Below are 21719 nucleotides of genomic sequence, written 5' to 3'. Positions count from 1 at the left end.
TGCTGGGAGTCCTTCCAGCGAGGGAGGCTTGGACAATAGGTTTCCTGCCTTGGGAGGTGCGAGCACCACCCCAGACAGGAGTTAGTGTATTGGGGCAGGGAGCGATGAAAGAAACTAGACACTGCCTGGGGCACACAAGGTGTCCCATGCATAGTCCAGTTCAAACCGACGCTGGGGCACTCCAGCCCCAGCTCTGGTGCGAAACTGGACAAAGGAAAGGGGGTGTAACCACTCCCCTTCCTAGTCCCACCCATAGGAGGGACCTTGCAGGTAGCCCAGCCCACTAGCCCAGTATATCAGTAGGTAGCTGAGCCCTGCTAAATTAGATTAACCTGAATCTGCAACTTGTACAGAAACTCTGGACCTTCGACATTCGACCTCAGGAAGAAGACTGAAGAAATCTCCCTTGTGGCCAAGGAGCGACCACCCTGGGCAACCAGCCACCATCCAGCGACCGCTGCTTGCTTTGCGACTGATCCTACGAGGGACGACCAGCACCGAGACTTCCAGACACCTCTGACCCAGATCCACATCTACAGCGAAGCTGAGACCCGTGGAGGTGACGAGGGACGTGGGACCGGCGACTTGGGAAAAGTGGCTAGTACCTGACTAGCGTGACTTCTGAGGCTTCCTCGAGGCTGTGCTTGGGGAATTGAGAAGCCCCCATCCCGAGCACCATCTGCAAAGAAGATCAGCTCCCCACACTTCACGTGTTCTGCGTGGGGCCCTTCTGCACCTGAGTTGCTCGACGTGTTGTCCGGTTGCCGGCCCGTTGGCTAGTGACCTCTGCGACGACAAACCTTTGTTTTCATCTTGCTGGTCCGGCTCGTCCAGACTGGCGCCCGCTCCTCTGTGAAAGAGAAGCACCCCAGACCTTCCTGGTCTGCACCAGAAGCAAGTCCTCCATCCTGCGTGGGTTCCGCTTGCCAAGGCTTGTTGGGTCCTGACTCGACTTCGACGCCGCCGACAGCGAGAGCCTTCGTGGGACAGCTCACCTCCTGGCCCTGGTCGTCCTCGACGCCTCCTGGTACCCGTAGCTGCTGTGACAAGCTTCACCTCTTCAACTGCATCTTCACAACATCGCCTGGTTCCGTCCTGGTTCCTTCCCGGCTCCTGGCTGGTGACCTAGACTCTGTCCCTTCTGCTTGCAGGTATCCTTCCTTCTTGATTCCATCCTTGGAATACACCGGACACTCTTCACTGACTGCCTGTCAGCAACTTTCCTTCAGGCATCCATAGGAGTCAACGACGAAACCCGACGCAAGTTCACACCTATGCACCCACAGCCCGTGGGCTAGGTAACTTGAGTACTTCGGTGCTCACAAGGGTATTGACTATCCAAGGATCTTATTTCCGAGTCTCGACTTCCTAGCTATACCAGAAGTGTCCTAAAACTGTTAATTTCTAATAACTTCTATTTCTATCGACTTTTACGCATTACGCGTGAGTGTTTCCACTCTGCACCTGAATCCCGTGGGCCTCCCACTTCCTAACCTTTGGTAGTATAGTGTAGCCCCAGCGATTCCCTAGGCCTATCCTGTGTTCGTGACAGTGGTCCTTATACCACTTACTTAGTATATGGTTTGCGTGGCTCCTAGGGCCTAACTGTATTACTTACCTGTGTGACTTAATGTATGCTTAAATAAGACTGTGTTGTACTTACCTCAAATCTCATAAAGAGTGCTGAGGGTTTGTCTAGAATAAATACATACTATTTTTATATATATCTGTTGTGGTGTCCTTTCATTTGGTATTCAAGGGATTACATATGGTATAACAGCTGGCTTCACATGCCATTCAGAGTTTAGCCTAAGACTGCTCTTGTCCATGCTACCACTAGGATAGCTGGTCTATAAGGTTGACTTTACAACCAATCACCATAAGGGTTGTTTGGACTGATACAGGGTGTACACTAGAATTAGTGACATCATATATCAGGCCAACTTCTCACACTCAGGCCCTCAGATTTTCGTAGCACAAGAGTGACAAAAGGATCTAATGAGGAGAAGAGAGCCTCTGAGGGGAGGAGAGTGGGTCGTATGTGAATTTATGAAAGACACCAATACTGGAGAACCACAGTTTACAGGTAAGTAACATTTGTTCTTCTCCAGTATTGGGGTGTCTTTCATGGATTCACATGCTTGAATAGAATAGTGAGCAGTACTCTGCCGCCTGAAGAGGCCGTATCAACGTTGCATAATATACAATGACATTGCATGAAGAAATCACAAAACTGATAACAACCCAAGGAGGAGGGAAGTAACAGAGGCTCACCTTATTTGAAGAGATTGCGAAGAACTTCTTGGCCCACTGCTGTATTGGCTTCGTTGATAGCCTCCAGGCAGTAGTGCCTTGTGAAAGTGTGCCTGCTGGACCACGTAGCTGCCCGGCAGATCTGGTGAATGGGCACACCGGCGAATAAGGCAGTAGAGGAGGACATCGCTCTTGTAGAATGTGCCCTTACTCTGGAAGGAAGAGGCTTGCTAGCCTTCTGATGGCAAAAAGATATTGCTGAAGAAATCCAACGTGCAATTGTTGGTTTAGTAATGGAATGTCCTTTACAGGTTCGCTCATAAGCAACGAACAGTTGATCCGATTGACGAAAGGGTGCCGTTCTGCTGATATAAAACTTGAGGCACCTTTTTAAGTCCAAAGAATGTAGACTTTGTTCCGCAGGAGATTGCGGATTAGGGAAGAATGTTTTTAAAATCACGGGTTCATTAAGATGAAAGTCAGACAGCACCTTGGGCATGAAAGCTGGATTAGTGCGCAGGATAACACAGTCCGACTTAAATTGGAGAAAAGGAGGCTGTATTGTGAAAGCGTGAATGTCACTTACTCGGTGAGATGAAGTCAGAGCCAGCAGGAGGGTGACCTTCCAGGACAAAAATGTTAAATCCGCTGAGTGGATTGGCTCAAAAGGCGCTCTCATAAGTTGCGCCAATACGATGTTAAGACGCCATGTGGGAGGAGGGCGCCGAATGGGTGGAAACATCCGGAACAACCCTTTAACCCCTTCGCTGCTGCGGACATTCCGCTGCAGCGCTGGGGGGGGCAGGGGGGCAGCGCGGTGGGCCTGTGCTCATGACGGAGCCGCTCCGTCATGAGCCACAGTTGAGCTGTGCTCATGACGGAACGGTTCCGTCATGACTCCGCCCATTTGCGTTGTCCCCCCGCACAGGCGGGGAAACAGCGCCGCGCAGGCGGAGCGGCCGCCAACAGGATTGTCATGACGGAACCGTTCCGTCATGAGCACACGGCAACCGTGGCTCATGACGGAACGGTTCCGTCATGAGCGGGGAAGGGGTTAAAGAATTGCTGAATCACTCTAGAAGAGTAGAGGGAGGAAGAGCCGTCCTGACGAAAACGAGAAATTGTGGCCAAAAAGACTTTTAAAGTAGAATGAGACAGTCCTGACTGGGCTAACTGCAAAAAGAAAGGCAGAATCTGTGCCGGAGAGGCGTGCACTGGGTGAATGTTGACAGATGAACACCAATGACAGAAGCGTTTCCACTTTAGTTTGTAGGTCTTTACCGTGGAAGGCGCCCGCGCCCTGGCAAGAACCTCTCTGCAGGCAGGAAAAATATTCAAGGGAGCAAATTCCGCTCAGGTTCCAGGCGGACAATTTGAGCGAACTGGGATTCGGATGGCAGATCCGACCGCTGTTCATTGTTAGAAGGTCCGGCCGGGGGCGAAGAAGGATGGGCTCGCATTGAGAGAGGAGCAGTAACTCCGAGAACCATGCCTGCCGAGGCCACCGGGGAGCAATCAGGAGAATGTGGCATGGTTGTCTCCGCATTTTCCACAATACCCGAGGTATCAGCGGGATAGGCGGAAAAGCGTAGGCAAATATCTTGCACCAGTCCATCGAAAGGGCATTCCCGCACGACCCTTTGTGGGGAAGTCAACTTGCGTAAGACTGGCATTTGCTGTTCCGTGGAGTTGCAAAGAGATCCAGGCTCGGGTGACCCCAAAGGCTGAAGACAAAGTCCAGAGTCGGCTGATGCAACTCCCACTCATGGGTCGATGACGCTGACTGACTGAGAGAATCTGCTAGAATGTTGGAAATGCCTGGTAGGTGGACTGCTGTGAGCGTGATCTGATGAAGTATGGCCCAATCCCAGATCTTCTGAGCCATCTGGGAAAGCAGTGTAGATTTGGTACCGCCCTACTTGTTTAGGTAGTGCATGCTGGTGGTGTTGTCCGTTTGAATGAGCACTGATTCCCCTTGAAGCTGGAGTCGGAAAGATTTGAGTGCAAGGAAGATCACCAGCAATTCTAGCCTGTTGATGTGCCAAGAACGTTGGGACAGGGTCCATTTGCCCTTGATGGACAGATCTTGAAGGTGTCTGCCCCACCCTTCCAGGGAGGCGTCCGTGGTAAGGACGAGTTCTGGGGCTTTTGCCAAGAATGAAGTACCTGCTGCGATGTTGTGAGATTGCGTCCACCAGCGCAGAGCTCATGCCATGCGAGCGGTTACGAAGATCCGGTCGCTGAACGAACCGGAGACCTGACGCCACTGTTTGTCCATTTCTTCTTGAATTGGACGACTCTTCAGTCTGCAATGTGGGATCAAAGAAATGCAAGAGGACGCCATCCCCAGAAAAGACTTCAAGATGCGGACTGAAACGGACCACTTTGACCTGATGTGAGCTGCTAGCTGTAGGATCCGTTTCTGCCGGTCGTCGGAAACAAAAGCCATGGCCATGGAGGTACTGAGAGTAGCGCTTAGGAACGTTCTGTGAAGAGCTGGCATGAACTGAGAATTTTATATGTTGACTGACAGTCCTAGAGAGTGGAACAGAGTCCGACAAAACTGGGTATCTAAGGATGCTTGGTGGTAGGACTGAGACTTGATGAGACAATCGTCCAAATATGGGAATATTTGAATGCCTCGCAACCGCAAATAGGCCACCACCGGGGCAAGGACCTTCGTGAAGACCCGGGGAGCGGAGCGGAGCCCAGAGGGCAGGACTTTGAATTGAAAGTCTCTCTGGCCTACACGGAAGCGTAGATATTTTCTGTGGCGTGGTAGAATTGGCACGTGGAAATAGGCATCCTGAAGATCGATTGTCGACATGAAGTCGTCTCGAGAAAGGAACTGAAGAATGTCCCTCATTGGAATCGTCGATGAGACAGCTTTTAAGGAGACACAAACCACTGTCGACGGAGATAACGTCGACGAAGCCGTCGTCGACGACATAGAGAACCTGCTGGAAACTGTCATCGACGAGGTTGTAGAAGCAGCAGATTTCGTTGACGGAGTGACTGTCGACGAGCCCGTCAACGGTCTGGCACGTTTTTGAGTGGAAACATGCGCTGAAAGAGCCACAGACGCCTGAGAGTGAGATCTCGGGGGCGATGGCGTAGTAACAGAGTGTACTGGCACCTCAGAAACTCCCGAAAGGTGAAGCTTTCTATTTTGAAGGAAGGAGAGGGCAAATCCTGTACACTACTACGCTCCAATGCGAGCAGAAGCCACACTGTCGACGTCAGAGAGAGGATTATCGGCGTCCTTCAACTTCTGGAGCCACAGAAGAAGTCGACCCTCTCTATCCTTTAGAGTCTTCTGTGAAAAAGTCCTGCAGATCTTACAGTTGGCCACCTTATGGTCAGGGTAAAGGCAGTATATACATCTTTCGTGAGGGTCCTCAGAAAAAAGTTTTAACTTTCCACAAGAAGCGCAAGGACGGAAAAGAGATTTCTTACTAGAAGACATGAGGAAAAGTTGAAAAAACCAAACCAGAGAAGAACTGAGCAGAGCTCAGGGAGACTCCCTTCACACGACGTGCGGTAGAAAATCTGAGGGCCTGAGCCTCTGAGGAGAAGGTTCTAGAGGGTGCTTGCGCCTGATTGGCTAAAGTTTGGACTATAAAACGACATGGATATGTCAGTAAAGTGATTCCTTTCTCAATGCTTTCCTATGTGTCAATCTTATCCTATGGTACTTTTGACTTGGTATGTTATCTTAAAATATATATAATATTTATTTATATGTATTTTATTCTTATATATTATGTATGTATCTATATACATCAGGCTTATTGCTTTATGTACCGTGGGACTCCCATTTCTACGACGGGGAATATTCAAGCATGTGAAGCTATGAAAGACACCTCAATACTGGAGAATCCTACTTCTCTGCAGCATACAATCTGCACATTCAAAATGGGATTATTATTTTGCGGCACACATTACAGGCTGAGGAGCTAGATGCAGACTTGCTGTGAATGACATTCTCCAAAGATGACTGTAGACGCATACAGATTGGTAATTGTGAGCAGCGGCACCAGTCCACACATGGTGACTGTATCCTACATTGTTGTTGGCCCATGCTTTTTTCAAATTAAAGATGGATTTGGTCTATTAATATTTCCATGACGACTGTGACACAGCCACTTCTGTGTTGTTGTATTTGGAGACACTGAAATTAGTACTGAGTGGCTGGGTCTGTGGACATGTGTTTTGTCTTGACCAATATACTCTGTGCTTTACTGTACACAGACGCATCACAATGTCATACTATTGTGAGCACATTGTGGTTCTGTTGCCCTGCAATGTTTCAGTGTGTGTTGTTGTGGAGTCATGCATTCACCTTGTGATACATACATATGTGTGGTTATGCCAATTCCTATTCCAACGTAAAATGTGTGTTTCCCCTAGTATTTAGCGTGCTAACTGTACCTACATGATGATGACATTCCCTAATTGTACATACATGACATGCTATGGACCCATGTTCTGATTGGGATCACAGAGATTCTCAGCCCCTCAGAAAGTAATTGGCACACAATCTGTGATCATCTCTTTTATGCTGGCCTCTGTGCTTTTACCTGTCAAGTGTTTTTTTAAATAAGGTACACTGCTGCGGATCAAGGGGGTGGTGTGTAGGTCAGACTGTCCAGATGTGACTTCTCCCTGCAAGGCCCCTAAACACAACACAAAATCCCTGCACTTGCCATGACCTGAAAGTGATGGTCGTGTGGGGGTCATGACACTACCTCTATCAATGCATGTAAGGCAGTGCACCAAGGTGAGTATGCTCCAAAGGCTGTCCCCCAGCCTCAAGCTACAGCACATCTGGTGAGCCGAGAACATCCTGGCACCACATTACAGTGGCACGGTTGGTACTGTGTAAGTGAGTTAGTCTCTTCGTGTGGTTCACGAAGGCCCCAAAATGTGGCCCACAGGTAGTCCTGGTGCACCAGCCCACCAACCAATACCCAATTGGCAGCATGTTTTATTCAAGGGTATGCTGAATACTTTCTGATTGGACTCAACACACAGAGGGCTCTATGGTCTTCGGCCCCCCATCGTGTTTGTCAGCCCAGACTGAGACAGCTTCTCCACACACACATACAGTCCTTGATCTGCTGTAGGTGACTGGTCTGTCTTGTTTGCGAATCAGCCCCACAGTATTTCAAAGCTTTTTAAGGGACCATTTAGTAGATGATGAGGCTTTGTTTTTTAATGATTCCTAGAGCACTTGCATTTCCACTCTGCCCATTCATCAACGTTGTCAATTACTTTTGCTGCAACAGTATGGGAATGCATGTCATGGAAAATGATTTTTGTGTTTGTTTATTTAGAAATCCCTGCGGCATGTACTCCACCTGTGGGTATAGAGGCACTTTGCATGTGTATCAGTTACATTGTTCACTTACACATTGCTGGGGGTATTTTCCCCCAAACCCCAGATTTGCATCCAGATTACTGGGTGCTTTGTCCCCCAAACCCCAGATTTTCATCTACAATACTGGGGGGTTTGCCTCTCAAACCCCATATTTTTATCTACATTACTGGTGGTTTTGCAACCCAAACCCAAGATTTACATCTACCTTGCTGGGGGGTTTTGCACCCAAACCACAGATTTGCATCTACATTACTAGGGGTTTCCCCCCCCAACACCATATTTTCATCTACATTACTGGTGGTTTTGCAACACAAGCCCAAGATTTACATTGACATTACTGTGAGTTTTGCCCCCCAAACCCCATATTTTCATCTACATTACTGGTGGTTTTGTAACCCAAACCCAAGATTTGCATCTACATTGCTGGGGAGTTTTGCCCCCAAACCCCATATTTGCATCTACTTTACTGTGGGTTTGCCCCCCAAACCCCATATTTTCATCTACATTACTGGTGGTTTTGCACACCAAACCCAAGATTTGCATCTACATTGCTGGGGGTATTTGCCAACCAAACCCCAGATTGGCTCAAAATTGCTATGTGAATTTGCCATACAATCCAGATTTTGTCTAAACTTTGCTGGGGGTATTTGCTCACAACCCCACTTTTAACTCTGCATTGTTGGGAGTACTAGACCTCCACCTCCCAATTTTGGCAGGACATCACTGGACGTTTTAGCCCCCCTAACCAGCCTTTGTTTCTGACTTGCTGGAACTATTGCCCCCCTTGCCTCTACATTGCTGCAAGTACCCCCCTGTTAAGTCTTCACTCACCTGAATCCAGGCCATTAAACTTGAGAGATGGGATGAAAGTTCTCTATGCCCCTAAAAATCTATACCTGCACAAACCGTATTTGAACCCCAGTTTGGCATGAATAGATCTCCGGGGGAAGGGGGAAAATGGGACAAAATAATAAAAGAACAACAGAAGAACACTCCACTGATCGCAGCTCTGTGTCCGCACAACTCGTACTCTGCTTGAGGATTTTGTATGGGCACAGTGATATGCGGTACTTCAGTGGCTAGACATCTATATATATATAAAGTATCACCGTCCCGTCTGATCTCGGAGTCCCGGAAAAAACAGGTACAGATCACAGCGTGTTGAAGATTTCAGTGCAGTTTATTGCTCAAGTTGTCAGCAATTTTGGCATAGTAGCAGCATTACGCGTTTCGACAGTAAACTACTGTCTTGATCACATGATATGCATGCGGCCAATCAGAGCTTTTATATCGGTGAAAAGACAGTGAAAACAGACACCATATGCCGCAATTTCCTGAAATCTCAAATGTAAACATATGACACAATATTAATTGACATATTGTTAGAGATTTACAAATAAGTATTTGTATACAGGCAAATGTGCAAATAATAATTCGCAGTTTACAATAAAATAATAAATATGTAAACAGGGTGTAAGTGCAAGTGCTAAAAAGTTGCAAAAGATTAAATTCAAACACCGACAAAAATGTAAAATCTTATTGATAAAATATCCATATTAAAATCATATGAAAATCAATCAATATAGAGAAGCTACATTCATGAATTGTGCAAGTGTATATTGTATGAAGACTCTTCTAATGGCATTAATGGGAGTGAAGTAGATAATGAGACTGAAAATGTCCATATTATAACAACCTCATGTGAGGTTGTGGTGTATACTTCACATCAAAGTACATACCTCATATAAAGTGCTAGTGCTAGAATGGTATGTTTGAAGAAGATAACAAAATTTGCCAGAATTAGGATGAGCTTACAAATGATTTATGTGCACAAATATAGGCGGATATTGGGTATGTGTTAAACCAGTCCCATGTATTGTTATCGGTAATCATATCATCAATAGATTGTTGAAATCTCGAGTAGAACCGGAAACCCAGTAAAACTCTTGATAAAAACTCATCTAACAATAAAAGCCCGATAAAATAACACAGTGTAATGGTATTAGACATAATAGTAAAAACACAATGACAGATATAGAGAAAGGTAATAAGACAAGATGTACGACCCAGATAAATAAATTCCAGATAAATACATTACAGGAAATGATGCAACTCATCACCATTTTTCAGACCATTTGGCATTTTGGAATCTAGAGTCAAGATGTAATATGACTCTAGTTGCCGCAATTTTTTCTCCCTGTTGCCCCCTCTGATGGATTTGGGTATCATGTCTATGACAAAGTAGCTGAGGTCATTGAGATTGTTGTTGTGTACATGTTTAAAATGACGTGCCACCGGGTAACTGGGGTCCGAATTAACTATTGCTCTCAAATGCTGTAGGATCCGATTAAAAACTTGGAGTTTGGTACTCCCTACATATCTGAGTTTGCAAGTACATTGTAGGACATAAACTGCAAACTCAGTGCGGCATGTGAGCATTTTAGAGATTTTAATAGGGTTAGATGCCACCATTCCTATAACTTCATGAGTATTGATGCCGAATTTGCAAGCTCTGCATGAGCTGCATTTGAAAAAGCCCTTTTTGGTGTTGGTTAACCAATTACTAGTGGTTCTGGTAACTTCTGGACTTGATCTTACTAATGCATCTCTCATGGAGGGTGCCCGTCTGAAAGTAATGTTAGGCAATTCGGGCACCAATTGGGACATAGTAAGGTCTGTTTTAATAATGTGCCAATTTTTATAAATAATCCTTTTGATTTGTTTATTTTGTTGGCTGTACGGTGTGATGAGTCTAATGGTGTTTTCAGATTCCGTTTTATTAGTAGTGGGACATAGTACTTCATTTAATTCTACATTATCGCTATGTGTATTGGCTTTATCCATAGCTATGAGTAGTTCCTTTTTATTATATCCACTATGGATAAATCTGTCATATGCCCCTAGTTGACATATCTTGAGGTCCTCATCTGTGTTGCATATGCGTTTGATCCTCAAGAATTCCCCATAAGGGATACTTTTGATCAAATGATAGGGGTGAGAACTCGTAGCATGCAGTATGGCATTGCCCGCTGTGCTTTTTCTATGTAGTTTGGTATGAATGGAGTTGTCCTTGATATAAATTTCTACATCTAAACACTGTATAGACTTGTCATTTATATCTGCCGTGAAATTCAGGTTTAGATTATTGACGTTTATGCTTTCGACAAATTTGAGCGCTGTTTCTTTGTTGCCCCTCCAAATAACAAACACATCATCTATAAAGCGCCACCATCTGATGACATGAGTGTCAAACAGCTCCTCGTGGGTGGTTCTGAGGACACGTTCCTCCCACCAGCCCACGTGGAGACACGCGTAGCTGGGGGAAAAACATGCCCCCATCGCCACCCCGCGTAGCTGCTGGAACACTTCCTTGTTGAAAATAAAGAAGTTGTTTGTTAAGCATATGTTGATCATGTTAAGTAGCATAACATTGTGTTGGTAAAACATACTGGGGCGCTTGGACAAATAGTATTCATTGGCAGCTATACCATCAGAGTGTCCAATGCTGGTATATAAGGAACTAATGTCCATAACCAAAAAGATAAATTCTTGATGCCATTCAATAGTTTGAAGTTTGGATAAGAAATGGTTAGTGTCTCGAATATATGAGTCCAATTTTTCCACATGTTCGTGTAGGAAGAAATCCACGTATTTGGACATATTTTCCAGGTGTCCCCTTTGAGCTGAAATTATAGGTCTCCCTGGGACTGGATTAGTCATTTTGTGTACCTTAGGGATGAAATTAGGATGATCATTCTTTAAAAATTCAAACTCATATTTGGTCAACAGTCCCATTCTTTTCCATTTAGATAGGTCTTTGAATACTTTTTCTTTGGTTTTCTTCAAGTCATTGAAGGTTGCTTTGATATAGCATTCACTGTCTCCCAAATGTCTGCGTGCTTCCGCCATATACATCTGCCATTATAACATCATAACATTAATTTTTCTAAACTAGAAACCTTTCTTTTGTCACTACTATTGATTTATGACACATTCATCAAAATACCTTTCTTGCAATGCTGTTGCTCAATAAACATAATTTTCACTTAGCAGAAGGTTGATGCCTGAATTATAGTCCTTGGCTCTTCTGCGGGAAAAAAAGAACATTAATCACGGTTCTGTAATATGACCACATAGCTCTTATATTCTAAACCATATAACAAACTTACTGTCAACTGACAAATATGCCTCCTATAATCGTAACCTGAAATTCGTTAATTAACAAATCTGTAATGTTCAATAAGTCTGTGCAATCTTTCTTTCAAAGTCTTTGTCTCCTATTTTAGCTAAAGTCATGTCTTTTAAAAGAAACAAAGGTTCCTTCGCCTGTTTGCAGAAACCGGAAATAAAATAAGTAACTTTTAAGCAATCAACTCACTCAAATACCTGTAATCTTCTGCACGCGATTTCACTGCGAGCGCCAGAATTAGAATTGTCTTACTTGAATACGTTTTCTCTTTTTCTTTGTTGCAGACTGGACTGTTTTAAGAGCTGGAGCTGGTATGTTGGACGAGGATTCCCAGCATCAAAGCGTTGCTGCGGAAACCGAAGTCGAGGCCGGAACTTAAGGAAAGCTGACGAGGAGTCTCCGCATCAGATCGTTGCTGGAGAAACTGAAGACGGGACCGGAGGAGCGCTGGAAAATCAGGTGAGCGGGATCCCAATAACGAGCGCAAGCGTGTCTCGTTTAGCTGGTGAGTCTTAAATAGTCTCAGGTGTGGGTGGGGTTTCATTTAGGATGAGATGGCAAAACATGTAGCACGTGGCACAACAGTAACAGAGTCAACGTGCTTATTATGCAAATGCTCAACTGAAGTTAATGTGCTACCCATGCAAATGAAGTCTTGAGGGTAGGCACATGCAATCCGCGATTTGTTCAGTTTATGCTTTAACCCAATGTTATCTCCTCAAAGATTTCATAAATTATAAGCCTTCAAACTGAAATATAAGAAGTGCACATATTTTTTCTGGACACAGGCTACATAATAAAAAAACATGTGTATAAATAAGCAGGTTCACACAGTATGCGACCGGGGCACATTCATGGTACAACCAAGGATTAATGTACAGCATAAGGCTGAGGCATGTTCAAGGTACAAACCCTAACAGTCGCCCCTCTCAAAGGACGCCCTACTGGGCGGGTTTTTTGTGGAAATTGTAAATGTAATTGTTTCACCAACTTAGGAGCATGAACGAATGAAGATGGTTCCCAGGAATTCTCATCTGCTGAATAGCCTTTCCAGGCCATTAAGTTTACCTTGAATTCTTTTGGCATGCAAAATACGTCTTAATTCGTAGTCTAGATGCCCGTCAATGGGAATAGGTGGAGGTGGGGGTTCTTGTCTAGTTTCTGGATTGTACGGTTTTATCAAGGAAACATGAAAAGTGGGATGTAGGGAATATTCGGGGGGTAACTGAAATTGCACTGTGACAGGTTTATGAGTTTATTTATGGAAAACGGTCCAATATATCGTGGTTGTAATTTGCGCGGGCCTACAATATTTTAGTTTTTTGTAGATTACCAGACTTTATCTCCCACCTGGTAACATGGAGCAGGATTTCTATGTGTAGCTGCATGTTTTTTCATCAATATTTTGTAATTATTCAAATGCTTTTTGGCTTTCTCTTGAATTTCCAATAAGTTTTGCATATGATCTGTGACTGCAGGTATAAGGGAAGACTCTATAGACATTGGCAAAGCTTTGGGATGATAACCATTCAAAAAGTAAAACGGTGTACACTGTGTTGGCGAATGAACACTATTGTTATAGATGAATACTGCTAATGGTAAAGCTCTATCCCATTTACTAGTGAATTCTGTCATTAAACAATGTAGAGTTTGTAGTAGTTTCTGATTTGCCCTTTCCGTCTGGCCATCTGTTTCTGGATGGAAGGCTGTAGATAGGGCTATGTCCATCTTTAAATATTTACAAAGGTCTTTCCAAAACCTTGAAGTGAATCGACCACCACGATCGGACACAATTTTGAACGACAGGCCATGTAAACGAACTATGTTTGTTATAAAGATGTTACTAAATTCTACTGCAGTTGGTATTTTATGTAATGTGATGAAATGCGCCATTTTAGACAGATAATCCACCACCGCTAGTATGGCTGTATTACCATTACTCACCGGTAGATTGTTGATGAAGTCTATACTACTGGTATGCCATGGACACGGGGGAGTAGATAACGGTTGCAATAATCCTGCTGGCGCCTTTTGTAGAGATTTATTTCTGACACAAATGGGTCAAGATGCTACATATGTTTGAACATCCTTTGTCAAAGAAGGCCACCAAAATTGTTTCTTACATTTGTCTAAAGTTTTCTTATATCCAGGATGGCCTGCTAAGGCGGAGTCATGATGCCATACTAATACCTTCTTTTGTAGCTCAATAGTGGGTATGAACAAAAGGGTATTATGATAGAGTAAACCATCTTGAATAGTGTGTCTTGGATTTGCTAACCATTCTTGAATATTTATGTTAAGGTGTTCCTTTCTTACTAAAGTCATGAAATCTGTTGGTGTAACGGGTGCCACTATTTTATGAGGAAGAATAATAGGAGGACTTGGCATGTTCTTCTTGGATTCAGTAGTATGTCCATATTGTGACAAGATATCCAATTGAATTTGTTTTGCCCCTGGTCTGTAGGTAATAACAAAATCAAATGCGCTAAAACAATTCAACCATCGCATTTGACGAGGTGTGAGAGTTTTGACAGAACTAAACAATTGCAAATTTTTATGATCACTAAAAATGGTTACAGGGTATTTTTTTCCCATTAAATGATGCCGCCATTCAGTGAATACTAGTTTGATTGCTAATAGTTCTCTCTCTGCCACCGTATAATTTTGCTCGGCGGGAAGTAGTTTTTAAGAGTAAAACGCCACTGGATGAAACTGCCCATCCTGTGCATCTCTTTGTGAAAGAACTCCGCCTACTGCCACCTGTGATGCATCTGCCTCTACAAAAAAGGGAATTCAGGATCAGGATGTCTTAGTAAGGGTGCTGAAGTAAATTTTTCTTTTAATTGAATACAATCTTGTGCTGCCTTGTCTGTCCAGGAAAAGACCTGTCCTTTTTGCAATAATTTGGTGCTTGGCACAACCTTGTCTGCAAAATGGGGTATAAAGCGCCTATAGAAGTTAGTGAACCCTAACACTTTCTGTACTTCTTTCATAGAAGTTGTTTCTGGCCACTCTAGTATGGCACTCACTTTTTTAGGATCCACCATGATTCCAGCTGGGGATAAGCAATATCCTAGAAATTCTACAGTGTCAGTGTTAAATATGCATTTTTCCAATTTTGCAAAAAGATGATTTTTTTGCAATTTGGCTAACACTGCTTTCACTTGTTGTACATGTTCTTCTTTATTCTTGGAATAAATGAGAATGTCATCTATATATACTATTACACAGATGTCTAGAAACTCATTCAAAACTTCATTTATAAAGTATTGAAAGGCCGCAGGGGCATTACACAGGCCAAAGGGCATGGCAGTGTACTCGAACAAACCAAACTTGGCTTGAAAGGCTGTTTTCCACTTGTCATGCTCTTTGACCCGAACAAGATGGTAAGACCCCCTCAGATCCAATTTAGTGTATATGGAAGAATGACGCAACTGGTCAAGGAGGACCGGAATCAAGGGTAATGGATATTTATTTTTTATAATGTCCTTATTTAACCCGCAGTAGTCGACGCACACTCTTAAGCCCCCATCACGTTTCGGAATGAAAAAGAGTGGGGAAGAGACAGGAGATGTAGAATGTCGAATGAAGCCTGAAGCTAGTAATTCATCCAAATAAGTTCGCAAGTATTTTGTTTTTTCCTCAGAAAGAGCATATACTCTACTACTGGGAAGTGTAGTTCCTGAAATCAAATCAATAGGACAATCGTAGGATCTATGCGGAGGTAGAGTAGTTGCCTTTACTGGATCAAAGACATCTTTAAGATCTTGATATTCATGAGGAATCATAGAAGAAGATGCTGTGGTATTGGCACAATGTAATACTGTCATGGAATCATTGTGTGCTTCCTAATAACAATGTGATCGACAATAAGAAGAATCGAAAGTCACTGTTCTTAGATCCCAGTTTATTTTAGGATTGTGTGCTGTTAACCATGGTACACCTACAATAAGACCAAACGTGGGTGTGTCAATAAGATCAAAGCTTATTACTTCAGTGTGACCATTCTGACATACCATAGTAAGGGGCCATGTTTGATTAGTTATTAAAACAGAAGACAATGCAGACCCATCTACTGCGCAAACTGGTTCTGGTTATGTCTTAAGTACTGTAGGAATGTGTAGTTTTTGAGCTAAGTGAATATCCCAAACATTTCTTGTTGCTCCAGAGTCTAACAAGATAGAAACGGAATGTCTAATTAGAGTGTTTATGATTAAGATGACCTGAATGATAAAGTGTTGTGGTATACGGGCTACAGTATTAGCTAGGTGTTGGGAGATCTGTAAAACTATGCCTCTCATACAAGCGATCTCTGTTCTTGACGAGCCTTTTAGTTTTCCTGCTTTGTGGGAAGAAAAACTATTGCATTTGTCTTTTTGGGTACCTTTGGTATTATGGGGCAATCTTTACCAAGTGTCCGGACTGAGCACAGTACAGGCATACATTTAATTTCCGCCTCCTGTCTTTTAATTCTGTAGTCAAGGGCCCTTTGGCGCCTCCTATTTGCATCGGTTCTGGTTCAGATGACTTAGCTTCTACATCTTTCTTTTCAGTTTTAGGTACGGTGAATCTGGCTTCTATTCTTGATCTACCCCCTTTACGCTCTCCTAGACGGTGATCTAGCTTCACTACCAAATCCACAAGGTCTGAGTAATCATCAGGCAACTCCACAATATGAGCCAGAGCATCTTTCAAATCATCTCGCAAACCCCTATAGAATAAGGAAGTGCATGTATCTTCTAGCCCCTGGGTTTCTGTCAGTAACCTATTAAATGGAGTTACATAAGTCAACAAATCTTTACTTCCTTGCTTTAAATTTAATAATTCATTATCACTTGCCTGAACATATGTATGTTTGGCGAATAATTTAGTCATCGCTGTCTTGAATAGGGGCCAATTATAAAAAACAGGATCATTCCTATCTATGTATGGAATGGACCAATTAGCAGCAGTTCCCCCTAGATAAGAGAGCACAAAAGCCACCTTGGTTGCATCAGTAGGGAATGCTGGTGGTTTACAAATGAAATGTAACTGACATTGACTAATAAAAACATAAAATTTGGCACTATCACCAAAGAATCGTTCTGGGGCAGCTAAAGGCACAACATTAGGGACTGCGACTGTCACTTGTACAGGTGATGAAGTTGTATCAGATGCCATGAAGGTGTTTGATGTCTTGAACCTAGTTCCAGATTCTAGAGGGGTTTTAAAAGGTTTAGGAAAGGGACTATCCCATAAAGAATCTCTTGGTTTATATCGAACCAACTACTGACGCAATTCTAAATTTTCCTGTTTTATCCTCTTGATTTCTAACTGCATCTGATGTAACATGGTTGTTACTGAGTGATCTTGCTCTGTGTCCTCATTAAGAGCTTGAGCCATGGCTTGACCATCAATTTGGTCGTTATCTTGGTCCAGATCTCTCAAGAATTACTTAATTTTTTGTGAAGGCTTGCGCCTCTGTTAAGTCTTCACTCACCTGAATTCCAGGCCGTTCAACTTGAGAGATGGGATAAAAGTTCTCTATGCCCCTAAAAATCTATACCAGCCCAAACTGTATTTGAACCCCAGTTTGGCATGAATAGATCTCTGGCGGAAGGGGGAAAATGGGACAAAATAATAAAAGAACAAAAGAAGAACACTCCACTGATCACAGCTGTGAGTCGACACAACTCGCTCTATGCTTGAGGTTCTTGTATGGGCACAGTGATATGCGGTTCTTCAGTGGCTGGACATCTATATATAAATGAATAAATAATATTTTCTTTTGTCACTACTTTTGTTTTATGACACATTCATCAAAATACCTTTCTTGCAATACTGTAGCTCAATAAACATAATTTTCATTTAGCAGAAGGTTGATGCCTGAATTATAGTCCTTGGCTCTTCTGCAGGAAATAAAGAACATTAATCACGGTTCTGTAATATGACCACAAAGCTCTTATATTCTAAACCATATAACACACTTACTGTGAACTGACAAATATGACTCCTATAATAGTAACCTGAAATTCGTTAATTAACAAATCTGTAATGTTCAATAAGTCTTTGCAATCTTTCTTTCAAAGTCTTTGCCTCCTCTTGTATTTTAGCCAAATTCACCGTCTTTTAAAAGAAACAAAGGTTCCTTCGCCTGTTTGCAGAAACCGGAATTAAGATAAGTAACTTTTAAGCAATCAGCTCACTCAAATACCTGTAATCTTCTGCGCGCAATTTCACTGTGAGCGCCAGAATTAGAATTATCTTACTTGAATAAGTTTACTCTTTTTCTTTTTGGAATTTGTTTTGTTTGGATAATTTTCTCTTTTCCTTTGTTGCAGACCGGACTGTTTGAGGAGCTGAAACTGGTATGCCGCACGAGGAATCCCAACGTCAGAGTGTTACTGCGGAAACCGAAGTCGAGGCTGGAACTGAGGGGAAGCTGACGAGGAGTCTCCGCGTCAGAGCGTTGCTGGAGAAACTTAATACGGGACCGGTGGAGCGCTGGAAAATCAGGTGAGCAAGATCTCAATAATGAGCGCAAGCACGTCTCGTTTAGCCGGTGAGTCTTAAATAGTCTCAGGTGTGGGTGGGGTTTCAATTAGGAAGAGATGGCAAAACGTGTAGCACGTGGCTCAACAGTAAGAGAGTCAACGTGCTTATTATGCAAATGCTCAACTGAAGTTAAAGTGCTACCCATGCAAATGGAGTCTTGAGGGTAGGCACGTGCAAACCGCTATTAGTTCAGTTTATGCTTTAACCCAATGTAATCTGCTCAATGATTACATACATTATAAGCTTTCAAACTGAAATATAACAAGTGCACATATTCTTTCTGGACACAGGCTACATAATAAAAAACATATGTATGAATAAGCAGTTTCACACAACATGGGAGGGGGGCACATTCATGGTACAACCAAGGATTAATGTACAGCATGAGGCTAAGCCATGTTCAAGGTACAAACCCTAACACCCCCCCACAAAATTAACTGTAGTTTTGCACCTACTCTCTCTTTTGTTGTCTTTCTTGGGGTAGTTATGTTATTTCGTTTGGGTAAGTGTTGAACTTACCTTCTGCGACGACCGCGTCGGTTGTGGTTGTAGTAGTGCTCAAAGAGGTAGAGCATAGGGATGGCCTGCGTGATGGGATACATGGCTGCACCATCTTGTTTGCAGGATTCGTGTTGTGGCTATGCGGAGATAAAATACTCCCCTTCCAGATGCTCTGACATGTAGGTTGTGGCGACTGATTCGGCGCATAGGAAGTTTTACTTGGGCGTTCGGAATTTGACTGGGAAGTGCCTCCGGACGACTCCATTCTGCGTATCTAGAGGCTTCTCGTTTGGAAAATGAAGACGGATTAGGAGTGAGTCGTTCGATAAGTAAAGGTTTTTGGCATCGTACTTTGTCGTTTGTGGGAACTGGATCCCAGTACGAGTAAGTTGAAAAGTCTGATTCCAGAAAGCTCTGGGATGGCATTCCTAACAACATCGAAATCGGGCCTTAAGTATATCCTCTATAAACAAACTTCCTTTCTGGGGATTTGATCTTTTCAGCTGTCAACACAATATTAACAGCTGTATCCTCATTAATATCAAATTGCTGCACTGACCACTAAATCCAACATCTGCCTAATCTTCTAGCTCAAACTGATCAAAAGTTATTAAAATTGTTGGACATCTGGTGCAATTTAAGACACTATACTAAAGAATACTCGTCACCTAAGGAGATTTTGCAGATTGTGTAAACATTTCAATTTGATATAGTCTGGGGAGAGCTTCTCTCTGCAATAAGAGACATAACATATGCATACTTAAATGTACTTTAAAGAGGGTTGATAAAAATGATCCCGACTTTGCCATTCTTTTTTATTTCACCACTAACAGAAATTCATGTTCACGTGACCATCATCATTCTCAAAGCTATAGTAATGTCAAGAGGACACTCATACTGTAAAAGAATTACTAATATGTTCCATATCTTTGTATGGTTCTCCATCTTGAATCCTGCAAGACATCCTATGAAACATGTACATAATAAATATACAATCAACTATACTGTTTTTGATGTACAATTTGATCAACTCTAATAAGTGAATTGGTCCTCTACTGCTGTATAATTCCCATGGCCCTGGTCATAGGCTGTTTCCTGAATCATAATCCTGTTGTTTAGTGAATATATTATTTGCACAATTATTTTGATTTTCCAAATTATATAGATCTATATGATCTCATTGGACACTTACCTCTAATCGGCTTTTATTGATAATTTTATTGTATTGTAATTGCATTTATATAGCGCTTACTACCACTGACGAGGAGTCAAACCGCTTTTTCGGCGAGTAGCACGCTACTCCGGAACACATAAAGGATTAGTGGTGAATTAGTATAGTGAAAATATGAAAATAATTTGAGTGGTGGGTATTTTAGTCAGTTATTTGGATTGAGAAGGATAGTGGCGGGATAGAAGAGGGAAAAAGGTTTGCATTTATATAGCGCTTGCTACCCTTGATAGGGTGTTGAAGCACTTTTTCGGCGAATAGCATGCTACTTCAGAACCCAGAAAGTATTAGTGGTGAATTAGTATAGTGGAAATAGGAGAGTAGTTTGAGTGGTGGATATGTTGGTCAGTTATTTGGAATGAGAAGGATAGTGGAGGGATAGAAAAGGGAAAAGGGTTTGCATTTATATAGCGCTTGCTACCCCTGATGAGGTGTTGAAGTGCTTTTGCTGTTATTTGGATTGAAAAGGATTGTGGAGGGATAGAAGGGAAGGATTTTTATTTTTTTGGGGAGGGGTGTTTGAAGCTCATAGCAGTAGGAGGAAGCTTGGGATGAGTAAAAGGGAGGTTGAGGGGGATGAGCAAAAATGGGAAGTGGAGGGGGAAGATTCAGAGGGAGGGTTTGGCAAATATGGGTTGTCAAACACAAGTTTATAGCTCTCGGTGGACAGTTGGAAGTGACAAAGATACCCAGCCACAAAGTACAGGACCGAGGGGAAGGGTAATAGTTATTACCTCATTTAAATATTGTAGAGCCTATGCCTTAATCTACTTGATATTTAAATATTGATGTCTTCAACTGGTACATTTTTGTAATTCATATAAATGTTTCTATTTATAAATTGTCACCCCACATGACATATAATTCTTTGTGTAATAAAAACGTATATGTTTCATGTATTCATGTCTATGGACTTTTATGGCAAGACTGACCGCTCTTATTATTTTTTCTCTCTTTCACTAAATAACATTAGTACCCAAGATCTATTAAAAACTACAGTTCCTGTGCAGCATGGGGACAAAACAACCAATGGGAACACAAATGTACTAAACCAATCATAGTACCGTATACCTGATAATGAGTTTGACTGTAAGCAACAAGCCTTTTTTGCTGCTCACAGTCAAGATCAGTAGCATAAGCTTGCGCTCTCAATTTCTTACTAATTTCTTATCAATTTGTTAGTAAGGTTTAGTGAATTTATGTTTCATAGAATACTTTAGTTAACTCGCCTGTACCAGTATGACAAAGATGCAGTCGCCTGCCTTTTGCTTTGTGGTATTCCATGTGGCAGTGTAACACCGAACCCCAAGTTGAGTGCATGCTGCCACATTTCCAGTTCATTCTGACCATGGTGTTCCCACCTTGTCAGTCTACTGCACTGATCCTCAAGCTTCACTGGCTGAAAGGTGTAGGGTGAGGCAGAAAGAACTCTGCTTCTATGGTCTTGCTGATCTGTTGCTGCACTTTTATCTCCATAAGGGTGTGGCCTTGTTCTGTAGCAGGGTCTCAGAACTCCCTCACTGACTCCCACATTAAACTGGCACAGTCGACCTTCTTGGTGTCTACATTTCTTTGAAATTAACCCAGTTTCTGTCATTTTAAACTTCCAATAAAAAAATAGGGCCTGATTACAG

This window comes from Triturus cristatus, chromosome 4_2 (assembly GCF_964204655.1).
Source record: "Triturus cristatus chromosome 4_2, aTriCri1.1, whole genome shotgun sequence".
Classification (NCBI taxonomy): Eukaryota; Metazoa; Chordata; class Amphibia; order Caudata; family Salamandridae; genus Triturus; species Triturus cristatus.
Note: the sequence above shows the minus strand (reverse complement) of the source record.